Below are 14083 nucleotides of genomic sequence, written 5' to 3' on the forward strand. Positions count from 1 at the left end.
TTGAGATGGTTTAGACATGTGTAGTGGAGGGACATGGGGTATATCGGTAGGAGAATGCTGAGGATGAAGCCACCAGGTAGGAGAAAAAGAGGAAGACCAAGGAGGAGGTTTATGGATGTGTTGAGGGAAGACATGCAGGTAGTTGGTTTGAAATGTAGATGTAGAGGACAGAAGTGGATGGAGACGGATGATCTGCTGTGGCGACCCCTAATGGGAGAAGCTGAAAGAATTTGATAAAAAAAATTCTTGTAATCTTCCCAAAATGTTCTCTTAACGTTTCCCTAATGTTCTCTAAATGTTCTTTAACGTTTTATTAACCTTTCCTTAAACTTCTGTTAATTTTCTCTTAACTGTTTTTTTTAACCTTCCCCAGTATTCTCTTAACCCTATCTCTAATGTTCTCTTAAACTTTCTATATTCTGTAAACGTTCTAGGAACCTAATCTTCACATTCTTTTTAATTTCTTTCAACCTTTGCCCAACATGCCGTTAACTTTTTTATAATGTTTAAATTGCAATTGTGGGTTCATACTGATTCTGTAAAAAATAATCTGTCAGATTTAGCATTTTCCACATGCAGTGTTTAATAATGAGGGCATCAAATTAGTCTGGAGCCACTACAATCCAAACAAGATAAAGCTCTTCCTAATCCATGTTATTACGTATAAATACAACACAATACAATACACTGTAAGATGTGGAGTATGTTTTCTTGCCCAATCAAGACTCAAAATATACAAATCTATCTTTCTTCTCACTTGATTCAACTTTGCTTAGTGTTTTACAGTTTTAAAGAGTCTAACTAAGACCTCAGTGTTATTTATATAAAATTGGCCAACATCCCAGATACAAGAATTTTGGGTTTCTGAGCGGCACGTCAATCATGGATCCATTAGAAGTAATTAGTTTTATTCCTGACAGTGTCTCAACTTTTTCAAGGCAGCTAAACTAACTGTATACTCTGAGTGGGAGGAGCTACATTACTCACAATGATGCTAGCCAATCCCAGTTGATTGTATGTATGCAGAAGAGTGCAGATAGCATTTTGCCTTCTGACTGCCTTTTGATACAGTGTGAGCAGTTGTTCATAAAGCTTTTGAAGGAAACCCATATCTGCTTTAAACTTTTCAGTTGGTAGCTTTTAGTTCTTTTTAGTTCTTGTCTTTTTTCCAAGAAGAATACCAAGGACAAGCTCTTCAACATTCTGCATAATGCCTACTACCTCAACCTGTTTTTTGGGGGGTTTATTTTTGCAAATGCATATTGAAGACATAATGAAAGAAAGAAAGATGAATCAAGTTTCTTAATACACATGTACTTTGCAGCACAGAAGAATTTAAGTGATGTTAGAAAGCTTGTGTCAAAGTGAAGGGTCAGCCATTCACAGCCCCCCTGGAGCTAACCCCCAGAGGGTTAAGTGCCTTGCTCAAAGGCCCCAAGAGTGACAGCTTAGCAATACTGTGGCTTGAACCCCTGACTTTTTTCGAACAGTCACCCAGAGTAACCACTGAGAACCGCCCATTATTGCAGATATTTGAAATCATTTGAACTGTTTCTGCATTCTGGAAGGTAAATCAAGTTCAAGTTCACATTTATCTCTATAGCACTTTTCACAATGGACATTGTCTCAAAGCAGCTTTACAGAATTTAAGAATTAAAGTGAACGATGTGTCAAGAAAAAACTCCCCTAGATGTTATGAGGAAGAACCAGACTCAAGAGGGGAACCCATCCTCATTTGAGTGATATCAAGAGTGTGATTATAAATCTTAAAAACAATACAAAACCCCAGAGTGAGAACTACCATGAACACTGGAGTGTGTGATTATGAGTAATGTCCTTTCTACAGTCTTATACAGTCAATTGATTTTGTGGAACCAGGAGCTAATGAGCAACTCATAAAATAGTTCAACATTTGTTATCATCACAGATCCAACACCAGCTTCCCCATGCCAGAGCCTTTAAACACTCAAGGAGGTCCAATGTCCAAACTCTCCAAGAAGCGGGATCTAAATGGCGCTGATAAGTATCTAGATGGTTCGGGATGTTTTTTAAAGGTCCACAATCTTGATGAGGCGGGACGTGACTGGAGCTGGCACAACCTCAGGATGCCTTGGGATGGGTAGAAAAAAGAGAAGCAGTAAAGGAATTAGCATAGCTGCTGTTCATGATATTAACAGCATAAGTTGATAATGTGCATGTGATCAGATGTACTGGAGCACAAGTTTATTATATGTGATGTGTCTCATGTGTAGGACATCTTTAATCTGCGCTTACACTGGGAGAGTGTGTCTGAGACACGAACACTGTCAGGAAGACTATTCCAAAGTTTAGGAGCTAAATGTGAGAATGTTCTACCACCTTTAGTGGACTTTGTTATTCTAGGAACTACTAGAAGTCCAGAGTTTCGAGATCTCAAGGAGCATGACGGATTGTAGTGCATTAGAAGACTGGAGAGATACATTGGAGATAAACCATTTAGTGTTTTGTAAGTAAGTAGCAGTAGTTTGTAGTCGATTCGAAACCTAACAGGTAGCCAGAGTAGGGATGATATTTTCTCCACCTTGTGAGAACTCTGGCTGCTGCATTTTGGACTAACTGTAGCTTGTTTATTAATGATGTAGGACAACCACCTAGTAATGCATTACAATAATCCAGTCTGGAGGTCATGAACGCATGGACGAGCTTCTCTGCATCAGATATAGACAACATGTTTCTTAGCTTATCAATAATTCTAAGGTGGACGAAGTCTGTTTACATTAAAATGCATTGATAGCATTTGGCAGACTCCATTTTCCAGAGCGACCTTGATCTCATTCATACAAATGGGAAGCTTTGGAACTAAGGGCCTTGCACAGGGGCCCTGAGGTGACAGAAAGGTGTCTGGGATTTGAACTCAGAAACCTCAGAGCCAAATACCTTAACTATTAGACTAAACCTACCACAGTTACATAAATTTCTGCTGAAAATTCAATTTTCTGTTATTATGCCTAATTTAATGTTTTCTTTTATTGCAATTTGCTTTCATTTAATTGTAGAGTGTGGGAATTAACCACATTGGGAAGGAACTGTCTTCAATTACTTATACTTACTTACATATTCATCATGGCTGCATATTTATTATTTTAATGTTAACATTAAATACATTCTCCAGCATTTTTAAACCTTACGATTCAAGCACGCTGTTCATTTTTTAAAGATCTCCTGGTGTTTTTTTTTGTAAGATTTAGATGTTACCTTACACCTTCCATGTTTGATTCCAGGTCTCTGCACCTTTGAGAGTTTCTTCTTGGTTCTTCATTTTCCTCTCAGCTCCAAGAAACACATCATCGGAAGGTGGATTTCCTTCATTTGTGAATAGGTGTGTATGGCCTTCCAAGAACACCATTTAGAGGGTGTATTCTGGGCTCTCACCCAGGATCAGGCTCCATATCCACCCCAATCCTGACCAGGATAACTGCAAGAGAGCAAAATATATTTTGAATCTGCAACCATTTTATAGTGGACTCCTGCAAAGTGGTTTCATTACATAGTGATTGTTAGATCTTTATTTGATGCCATTCAAGTAAAATCCCATTATAGTTAAGTAAAACAGCATTTCAAAATTGTTTGTAAGATGGGAATCCTTCCTATTAAAGAGCTCATGTGGCTAGTCTATTAAAGTTGCCTGTGTTTGTAGAAATCCCAGTTGAAATATGATCAACTAATCTGTTATCAGCCACAAATGTGTTTTATCAGCTCTCTCATTTATTTTCCAGTCACAAAGGCCTAAGTTAAAGCCTGTATGCCCTCAAGAGGGATTAATTCAAGACCTCAAAATGTGCTTAATCTTTAAATATGTCTCCTGCTTTCTCAGACGGAGCAGCTGTTTGTCTCTCCCTGCCCTAACACGGCTACGACGCCGTGCCATTTTGCACAGCAATCGCTCGCAGCGAATCGTCTCTGCACTCGACAAAGTCTGTGGCAAGAGTCATGTCTAATTTATAAAAAGCCAAAAGGATCGATTCAATATTCATGCACAATCTGTCCCACCAGAGCTGGTCGTTCCTGAGACTCGGGGGCAGTGAAATAACGGCACGATGGCACAAAGTGAAAAGGTTTAAACAAGCATCCGTGCGATCCGAATCTGATCTTTGGGATAGTCAATTCATTCCTAGTGCTATACCCTGGCAGCTTTTTTTTGTTTTTTTTTGCTCTTCTGATCTGCAATATGTTAAAAAAGTGGCAGAACAATTTGCTGGCGGATAAGTAAGCCTCAGCCGATCTCCTCCTCCTCCTCCAGCCTGCTAGCAAAAATAACACGAGGAAAAATATGCAGGGTGTTTAGCTTTACGGCGTGCCTCCGCTTTCTAAAAAAATACAGTCCCTTCCCCTATAAAACACCATTAAACTAGAGATTGTCATTATCTGGGTAATCGAGACGGGGCTGCAATAGTTCAGTAACGCAGACGTGTTACGAGCTCTCTGAGGTCATCGAATAGGACTTGTGGAGAAAAGGCAGTCGTAGTGACAGAAACATCGGCCAAGCAAAAGACAGCAGTTTGTTTAACGTGATTACAATTGTAATTGTCAGCTGTTAGATTATGGCGGTCAGGTTCTGGGGCAGCTGCATGGTTTTGCTGTTTTTTTCTGCAACAAATTATACCAAGTTATTGCGTTTTTCACAACAGACATTGTCCCAAAGCATCTTTACAGAATTTAACAGTCAAGGTGAACGATGTGTATCTATCCCTGATGAGCAGCCATGGCAACTGTGGCAAGGAAAAACTCCCTTAGATGTTATAGGGAAGAAACCTTGAAGGGAACCAAACTCAAAGGGGGAACCCATCCTCATTTGGGTGATATTGAGTGTGATTATAAATCTATAAACCTGTGTAATGTTCTTTTTACAGTCTTATACAGTCAGTTGACGTTGTGGGACCAGGAGTTACTGAGCAACTCATAAAATAGCTCAACATTTGAGATCATCAATCATAGATCCAACACCAACTCCTTTATGCCAAAACCTTTAAACTTGATATGATTACCTCTAACAACATGTTCCCTATAAATGTATCCCAGTATATTCATTGCTATTCGTATGATCATAATTCTGCATCCTGCTGTTCTATGGGATGCACCATGTGTTGTTTTTCCTGCCTTTGCAAACCGGTCCCAACTTGCCAACTCATCAGAAGCATGTGTTTGATTAGGGTTAGGATTGGGGTTAGGGTTAGGGTTAGGGTTAGGGTTAGGGTTAGGGTTAGGGTTAGAGTTAGGGTTAGGCTTAGGGTTAGAGTTAGGGTTAGGCTTAGGGTTAGATTTGGGGTTAAGGTTGGCGGTTAGGGTAAGGGTTAGGTTTAGGGTTGGGGTTAAGGTTAGCGGTTAGGGTTAGGATTTAGGGTTAGGATTTAGGGTTAGGATTTAGGGTTAGGATTTAGGGTTAGGGATAGGGATAGAGATTAGGGTTAGGGTTAGGATTTAGGGTTAGGGTTAGGATTTAGGATATAGGTGTTAGGGTTAGGATTTAGGGTTAGGGATAGAGGTTAGGTTTAGGATTTAGGGTTAGGGATTGGGATAGAAATTAGGGTTAGGTTTTAGGGTTAGGTTTGGGGTTAAGGTTAGCGGTTAGGTTTAGGGGTTAGGTTTAGGGTTGGGGTTAAGATTTAGGGTTAGGGTTAGAAATTAGGGTTAGGGTTAGGTTTTTAGGGTTAGGATTTAGGATATAGGGGTTAGGGTTAGGATTTAGGGTTAGGGATAGAGATTAGGGTTAGAGTTAGGGTTAGGGTTAGGGTTGCCACTAAATTGGAGTTACAGAATTGTATAGAATGTTTATGGATGTTGTAGAATTTCATTTCTCTTTTACTTGCACTGAGACCCCAACCTGTTCCAGAAAGACACTGATCCTGTGCACAAACCCAGCTTTATGAAGATATGCTTTATATGGGTTGGAGTGGAAAATCTCCTGCTATAAAGCTATAAACCTTATTGCACATATTTGGGATAAATTGAAGCAATGACTGCACCCCAGGCCTCCTCACGTCACCTGCATCAGTACCTGACTTTACTAACAGGCTGAATGATCTCCACACAAATCTCCACCAGGACACTCCAAAATCTCGTGGAACATCTTCCCAGGAGAGAGGAGGTTATTATAACAGCAAATAGGGATTACATGTGGACTGGGATGCTCAAAAAGCATTTATATTCTTGTGGTCAGGTGTCCACAAACATTTGTAATATAATAATACTATACACACTATCAAAGTCTATAATAATCAAGAAGCATGGCTGAGAAAATGATTTGAGGAAAACAAGAACACACAATATATTGATCTAGCATGTAGCATGCATTTTGAAACTAAAACCAAAATGAATAATAAACCTGAATTCATGAAACTTCTTCCACTGTTTAAATTCAGTTAGAGTAATAAAGGAATTATAAAAGAGATCCAGTGTGTCCATAGTGTGCAACTAGTACAGTATGTGAAATGATGATTTGGGAGGCTTAAATCATAAAAAAATTTAAATAAATAAATGTTTAAAGCATTTATTTTTGTGTAAAAAATATATAAAAGTGGATTTAAAATTGTTTTAGCTTAAAACTGAATTGTAAATAATGCTGTATGTGTGGAAATAAATACATTCTTTGGAAAAAATAAATAAATAAATAAATAAATAAATAAATAAATAAATAAATAAATAAATAAATAAACGCATCCTGTATTACATAAACATCCTGAATAACATGGAAAAATTCCATGTGGAAATAAATAAATTGTGAAAAATAAATGATGTTAAAAATAAATACTATAAAAATAAAAAATAATAAAATACTAATACTTGTAAATAAATTGAACCCAGCCATTAGGGGGGCACAAGCCAGTGTACTCTTAGTGCCGGTCCCAAGCCCGGGTAAATGGGGAGGGTTGCGTTAGGAAGGGCATCCAGCATAAAACGTGCCAAATGAAATATGCGGATCACAAATGAGAATTTCATACCGGATCGGTTGAGGCCCGGGTTAACAACGAACGCCACAGGTATCGTTAGCCGACAGGGTACCGGTGGAAATTGGGCTACTGTTGGCCGAAGGAGGAGAAGGAGAGGAGGAAGACGTATACAGAGACGGCAGGAAAAGGAGAAGTGTAGGAGAGTGGAGGTTTGGGTTGGTACTTTAAATGTTGGTACTATGACGGGTAAAGGGAAAGAGATAGCTGATATGATGGAGAGGAGAAAGGTAGATATGCTGTGTGTTCAGGAGACCAAGTGGAAAGGGAGTAAGGCCAGGAGCATTGGAGGTGGATTTAAACTGTTCTATCATGGTGTGGATGGAAAGAGAAATGGTGTAGGGGTGATTCTGAAGGAAGAGTACAGTAAGAGTGTAGTGGAGGTGAAGAGACTTTCTGATAGGGTGATGATCGTGAAGGTGGAAGTTGAAGGGATGATGATAAATGTCATCAGTGCCTATGCTCCACAAGTTGGCTGTGAGATGGAGGAGAAGGAAAGATTCTGGAGTGAATTAGATGAAGTGGTAGATGGTGTACCTAGGAAAGAACGATTGGTGATTGGGGAAGACTTTAATGGGCATGTAGGTGAAGGGAACAGAGGTGATGAGGAGGTGATGGGTAGGTATGGTTTTAAGGAGAGGAATGTGGAAGGGCAGATGGTGGTAGATTTTGCTAAAAGGATGGAAATGGCAGTGGTGAACACTTATTTCAAGAAGAAGGAGGATCATAGGGTGACGTATAAGAGTGGAGGAAGGTGCACACAGGTGGACTATGTGCTATGCAGGAGATGCAACCTGAAGGAGATTGAAGACTGTAAGGTGTTGGCAGGGGACAGTGTAGCTAGACAGCATCGGATGGTGGTCTGTAGGATGGTTTTGGAGGAGAAGAAGAAGAGGAGGAGAGTGAGGAATGCAAGAAGAATAAGATGGTGGAAACTGAAGGAGGAACAGTGCAGTGTGAGGTTCAGGGAAGAGGTCAGACAGGGGCTTGGTGGTGGTGAAGAGGTGCTGGATGATTGGGCAACTACGGCAGGAGTGTTGAGGGAGGCAGCTAGAAAAGTACTTGGTGTGACATCTGGAAATAGAAAGGAAGACAAGGAGACGTGGTGGTGGAATGAGGAAGTGCAGAAGAGCATAAGAAGAAAGAGGTTGGCAAAGCAGAAGTGGGATAGACAGAGTGATGAAAAAAGTAGGCAGGAGTACAAGAAGATGCGGCAGCAGGTAATGAGGGATGTGGCGAAAGCCAAGGAAAAGGCATATGAGGAGCTGTAGGAGAGGTTGGACACTAAGGAAGGAGAAAAGGATTTATACCGATTGGCCAGGCAGAGAGACCGAGCTGGGAAGGATGTACTGCAAGTTAGAGCAATAAAGGATGGAGAGGGAAATGTGTTGACTAGAGAAGAGAGTGTGTTGAGAAGGTGGAGGAAGTATTTTAAGAAGCTGATGAATGAGGAAAATCAGAGAGAGAGAAGGTTGGATGATGTGGAGTTGGTGAAGCAGGATGTAGATAGGATTAGTAAAGAGGAAGGGAGAGCAGCGATTAAGAGAATGAAGAGTGGAAAGTCGGTTGGACCAGATGACATACCGGTATAAGGGAGCATAAGGGAGATGTGCAGCCTTGCAGTAACTACAGGGGAATTAAGTTGATCAGTCACACCATGAAGTTATGGGAAAGAGTAGTGGAAGCCAGGCTGAGAGAAGAGGTGACCATCTGTGAGCAACAGTATGGTTTCATGCCGAGGAAGAGCACCACAGATGCCTTATTTGCTTTGAGAATGTTGATGGAGAAGTATAGAGAGAGACAGAAGGAATTGCATTGTGTATTTGTGGATTTAGAGAAGGCGTACGACAGGGTGCCAAGAGAGGATTTGTGGTATTGTATGAGGAAGTCAGGTGTGTCAGAGAAGTATGTGAGGGTGGTGCAGGACATGTATGAGGACAGTGTGACGGCAGTGAAGTGTGCAGTAGGAACGACAGACTGGTTCAGGTTGAAGGTTGGACTGCATCAAGGATCGGCCCTGAGCCCTTTCCTGTTTGCAGTGGTGATGGACAGGTTGACGGACGAGGTCAGACAGGAGTCTCCCTGGACTATGATGTTTGCGGATGATATTGTGATTTGTGGTGAGAGTAGTGAGCAGGTTGAGAAGAGCCTGGAGAGGTGGAGATATGCGCTGGAGAGAAGGGGAATGAAACTCAGTAGGAGTAAGACAGAGTACATGTGTGTGTATGAGAGGGAGGGCAGTGGAGAGATGTGGTTGCAGGGAGAAGAGCTGGAGAAGGTGGAGGAGTTCAGGTACCTGGGGTCAACAGTGCAAAGTAATGGAGAGTGTGTTAGAGAAGTAAAGAAAAGAGTGCAGGCAGGGTGGAGTGGGTGGAGAAGAGTGACAGGAGTGATTTGTGATAGTAGGGTATCTGCAAGAATGAAAGGGAAAGTTTATAGGACTGTGGTGAGACCTGCGATGTTGTATGGATTAGAGACAGTGGCATTGAGTAAAAGACAGGAGGTGGAGCTGGAGGTAGCAGAGCTGAAGATGTTAAGGTTTTCGTTGGGAGTGACGAGGATGGACAAGATTAGAAATGAGTTTATTAGAGGGACAGCGCATGTAGGATGTTTTAGTGACAAGGTGAGGGAGGCGAGATTGAGATGGTTTGGACATGTGCAGAGGAGGGACATGAATTATATTGGTAGAAGAATGCTGAGGATGGAGCCACCAGGTAGGAGGAAAAGAGGAAGGCCAAGGAGGAGGTTCATGGATGTGGTGAAGGAAGACATGCAGGTAGTTGGTGTGAAAGAGGCAGATGTAGAGGACAGGGTGGTATGGAGACGGATGATCCACTGTGGCGACCCCTAATGGGAGCAGCCGAAAGAAGAAGAAGAAGAAGAAGACTTGTAAATAAATTTAAATATATTATGGAGAAAAAAAATGTATGTGGGAATATAAAGAAATAAAACATGGGAATAAATTGTAAAAAGAAATCATATTAAAATAAATAAATCAGGGAACGTATTCCTAGGGAAATTAATGAAAATATATTTAAAGTACTAAAATTAATCTTGAAAGAACTGAATCCTGTGGGAGGTTGAGAAAGGAAAAATAACAATATGATTAAATGTATAAAATCTAACATGTAAGTATATCGTGTGTTTATTCCTGTGAAGTTTGTGTTTATTTCTGTACAATAATAAAATTATTTAATCTTTTTTAGTTTTTAGGGAAAATAAAAATTCCAAAAGAAGTTTTCAGATCAGAAGATCGTAAATTAAAATCCGATCACCACCAAGCTGCCAATGTTGGGCACATCAACTGCATCAAAGTCGTATAAATGAGATCATTTAAGTGGTTCTGTATAAAAGTGTTTACAAATTGCTGTAAATGTAAATTCTAAATTGACAGCTTTTGAAAACTTAATATGCTTTAATATAAAATGAAACCAAATTTCCACTGAACATGTGCAAAAACTGCACACTTCAGTATAGAAACCATGGACGTTTGCTGAAGGTTTTCAGAGTTATTTGTAGAAATTAGTTTATTATATTCTGTATATTTTTTGAGATGATGATAACGGAGGATGTTAAAGAGAATGATTGAAATGTTTTTTGTTTAAGTCCCACAGAAGCCTGACTGTGTGTCCACACTGCCATCTGTTGGTGACCTGCTGTCATGCTTTCTGACATCTTTCCCTCTTTACTCCACTGTAGCCTCATTTTCTACATTAATATCTGCATCAGTTACCATGTTTTGATTGTTAGATTTGTTTTGTTATTGAGGGAAAAGGTTAAATCGGGGTGGATCTTGAGGTTGTTTGCGCTGTCTGGTTTCTCTTTAAAGGCGCTATGACAATTTCAGAACATTAAATGTAAAAATACCTATTATTACAAAACATATATAATAGTATAGGAAAAACTTCCTTAGATGTTATGAGGAAGAAACCTTAAGAGGAACCAGACTCAAAAGGGAACCAATCCATATTTGGGTGATATCAAGAGTGTGATTATAGTCTCTAAACGATTGCATTCGCTTTTACTTTAAAATAACTCTGTGTCTGTCACTGATTGACAACTTACACATAAGTGTCCAACACTTGAGAAGGAGGCTGTGAGTTCTGCAACTTTACAGTCAAGGACAATATAGCAAACCTGAACCTGTAGACAAAACTGATCACGGTGGCCGAGAAGTGCAAAACACATTAACAAATCCGAAAACAAACAAAAAATTCAGACAAACCGGAGAAGGTAGATAAAGTTTGCGAATGGACAACTTGACGATCATTGGACGAGACACCTGTCATTAAATATATACAGGAATTTTTTTTTAAGCTATTAGAAATATACAAACAACGTGAATTTTACATTACAATACACAGAACATGTGCATGAAAATACAAATATGTACACAAATATTAAGGGGAAAGAGGATAAAAATAGATAAATAAATTAAATGTATAATAATAATAATAATAATAATAATAATAATAATAATAATAATAATAATAATAATAATAATAATAATACAATTAAATAAAAAAGGATAAAAAATAAACAGGGCTATGGTTTATTCTGCAAATCATATTTTTCTATAAAGGACAAAAGATTCATTGCATTTTGCTTTTTAATCACTTTAAGGGCTTTTGTAAAAGAAATAAACTCATTATAAAATGCAAAAAAACGTCGGTTTCACTTTCAAGTATTTCGATTTGTGTATATAAAATGTTCCTATCAGAAGTATTTTATTAACAAGAAAGTCGTCTTTGTTATTGTTCATTAAAAGTCCAAAGATAATGTCCTTCACAGTGAGATTTCTTAGATAAGGAGCATTTGGGTAAAGCCAGCTATGGATATCAGACCATAAAGCGTCTGCAGTAACATTCTGCGGCAGGAGAAAGTTGGAACGTATGCGTAAAAGTGTAGAAACTAATCGTTATGTGATGATATACTGCAGCCTCTCCAACATCACTGCATACCCTCAAAGTAGCTTTGAATTCATTCCAGTTTCTCCTTGCTTATGTTTACTTCTGTTATTTTCTTATATTTAAAAGTGCACTAATCGTAAAAATAGTTTAACTATTTTGGACTTTACACATGTACAAGAAACCAAGTGATAAGATTTCATACTTTCTGTATATCTTGAATGACAGGTGTCTTGTCCAATGATCGATAAGTTTCCATTCCATTAGAAGACTGGAGAGATACATGGGAAATAAACCATTTAGTGTTTTGTAAGTAAGAAGCAGTAGTTTGTAGTGGATTCGAAACTTAACAGGAAGCCAGTGTAGGGACGATAAGATTGGGGTTATATGATCATATTTCCTCAACCTTGTGAAAACTCTGGCTGCTGCATTCTGTACAAACTCTAGCTTGTTTATTAATGATGCAGGACAACCACCTAGTAATGCATTACAATGATCAAGTCTGGAGGTCATGAACGCATGGACGAGCTTCTCTGCATCAGATATAGACATGTTTCTTAGTTTAGAAATATTTCTAAGGTGGAAAAAGCCTGTTTTTGTAACATGGTTGATGTGATTTTTAAAAGACAAGTTGCTTAAATATCTCCCAGGTCTTTTACTGGCAAACTAGTAGTTACAGAACATCCGTCTAAATGCAGGTTGAAATGCTGGAGCTTCTGTGTACTGGTTTTTGGGCCGATGAGCAAAATCTCTGTCTTATCAGAATTTATTAATAGAAAGATATGAGTCATCCAGTCTTTTAATTCTTTAACACAATCAGTTATCTGAGCCAATTGAGATGTATCGCCTGGTTTCGATGAGATATATAGCTGGGTATCATCAGCATAGCAGTGGAAGCTAATCCCATGCCTTCTGATAATATTTCCCAGGGAAAGCATGTATATTGTAAAAAGCAGGGGTCTTAGAACTAAACCTTGTGGCACCCCATAATTTACTTGCCTTAACCTGGATAGCTCTCCATTTAAGGCTACAAATGGTAAAGATCATACAGGTAGGATTTAAACCAGCTTGCCTGTCCCTGAATGCCGATGTCATTTTGTAAGCGATCTAGGAGAAGATCATGATCTATAGTGTCGAATGCAGCACTAAGATCTAGAAAACTAACCAAGATGTAGCATTAATCTGAAGCTAAAAACAGGTCATAAGTGATTTTAACTAGAGCAGTTTCTGTGATATGATGGGGCCTGAAACCTGACTGAAACTTTTCAAAGATATTGTTCTCTTGTAAGTAGGAAAGTAACTGGGCAGACACAATCTTTTCTAAGATCTTAGACATAAACTGGAGATTTGATATGAGTCTGTAATTTGATAGTGTGTTTGGATCTAAATTAGGTTTCATAATGGAGGACTTAATAACTGCTAACTTGAGGGATTTAGGGCCTGACCTAACGATAGTGAGGAGTTAATAATATTCAGAAGAGGCTCAGCAGATGTATGTAACACTTCTTCCAGTAGTTTAGTTGGAATGGGATCTAAATGACATTGTTGATTTAGCTTTGGTAATAACATCATACAGCTCTTCCTGTCCTGTACATGTAAAACAGTGTAGTTGTGGAGTTTTAGGTGAGATTGGATCAGGAGATGATCTCAGAGGTTGGACCTCGAACAAAGTTTTTTTCAGTGAAGAAATTCATAAAGTCCTCACTACTAAACTGTGATGGAACACATTTTTCAGATACCTGATTTGTAGTTAGTTTAGCTACTGTACTGAAAAGGAACCTGGGATTGTTTTTGTTGTTTTCTGAGTTTGCTCAGGTGTTCAGCTCTAGCAGCTTTTAGCGCCTGTCTGTAGCTGAGCATACTGTCTCTATAAGTAATTCTAAATACCCCCAATTTAGTTTTCCTCCATTTTCTCTCCAGATTACAGGCTGTTCTCAAGGGTATGAGTATGACTGTTATACCAAGGTGCGTGTGGTTTTTCTCTGATGTTTTTTAACCGGATGAAGGCAACAGTGTCTAATGTACTAGTGAGGATAAGGTCTATGTTGTTAGTCATTCAATGAAGATTGTTAGCAACAAGTCTGAAAGACGACAAAACAATTGTTCACGATTGTTAAATGATTGTTTAAAAGTTGCAAAGTTCAAGTTTGAAATACAAACACGGAACTCGCGGTAAACAAGTCTAACACCGGA

This window comes from Silurus aristotelis (genome assembly GCF_946808225.1).
Source record: "Silurus aristotelis genome assembly, chromosome: 4".
Lineage (NCBI taxonomy): Eukaryota > Metazoa > Chordata > Actinopteri > Siluriformes > Siluridae > Silurus > Silurus aristotelis.